The sequence below is a fragment of the Belonocnema kinseyi genome, chromosome 9, assembly GCF_010883055.1.
Source record: "Belonocnema kinseyi isolate 2016_QV_RU_SX_M_011 chromosome 9, B_treatae_v1, whole genome shotgun sequence".
NCBI lineage: Eukaryota > Metazoa > Arthropoda > Insecta > Hymenoptera > Cynipidae > Belonocnema > Belonocnema kinseyi.
Window position 1 is genome coordinate 81,685,439 of NC_046665.1, and position 1,014 is coordinate 81,686,452.

Genomic DNA, 1,014 nt, shown 5'->3' on the forward strand with positions numbered 1-1,014 from the left:
GTTATTGCAAGTTCATAACAATGAAAGGGTCATTCGTGGTAGGTACACGAAAGTCGAGGAAAGTAGCCTTCTGCTCGCAGCGGGGAGCCTGCCTCGGAGCCTTCCTAGCTGCCCGGCCCCGAGTGGCGTCCCCCTGCCGGCGGCAGCCTCACCAGCCGGCGGCACTAGTTTGGGAATCGCTGATTTACAGGATATTATATAGGATCCTATACAGGAAACTATACAGGTTCCTTTATAGGACTCTATGTCATTTCCTATAGGTTTCTATGTAGGATTCTATATAGGATTCTATTTAGATTCATATATAGGAACGTATGTAGGATCCTATAGAGGATCCTATTCAGGAACCTATATAGGAATTTTCAGTAGGTGTAGCAGACGACAGCATTTGAACGGTGAGAATCGCTCGAAAATTTATTTTTGTACTCACAATTATGACATCATAGAAGATCGCTCGAGCCCAATAACGTTTTCGAAGGGCCACGTTTTGATGATGGTGAACCAAATTTTTTCGAAATAAGTCGCGAACCAGCTAGCCTGGTGGCTGATCACAAATACAGTTACAACACACACATACAACATGTCAGTTTATTCTGCATGTTTCTCCATTTCGCGACGTATTTTGCAAAAATTAGGTTCACCATCATCAAAATGCGGCCCTTCGAAAACGTTATTGGTATCGAGAGTTCTTCTATGATGTCAGAATTGTGAGTAAAAAAACATTTGCGAACGATTCTCACCGTTTAAATCCTGTTATCTGCTACCCGCTAATTTCTGTCTTTCGCAAAATTAATATTTTTCGTGAAAAGAATGATTTCCTTAACTTATAAAAAATTGTGTCATTTGGAACTTTTTCAATTCAAAGCCTTTCAACATATTTTTTAAATTCAAACGCTTCCAGTTCAAAATTATTAACTGTAAATGTTAAAAAAAATTGTAACTTAATATTTAAAAATTTGTTTACTAATGGGTTTTGAAATTCTTTATATACCAAACGCTCGGTTAAGTCACCCT

The 1,014-nt window shown here is 38.7% G+C and overlaps 1 protein-coding gene across 2 annotated transcripts in view; it reads left to right on the forward strand.

The window, feature by feature from the left end:
- LOC117180404 (C3 and PZP-like alpha-2-macroglobulin domain-containing protein 8) overlaps window positions 1–1,014 on the forward strand; it is a 30,906-nt gene that overhangs the window by 12,524 nt on the left and 17,368 nt on the right. The window lies entirely within an intron of this gene.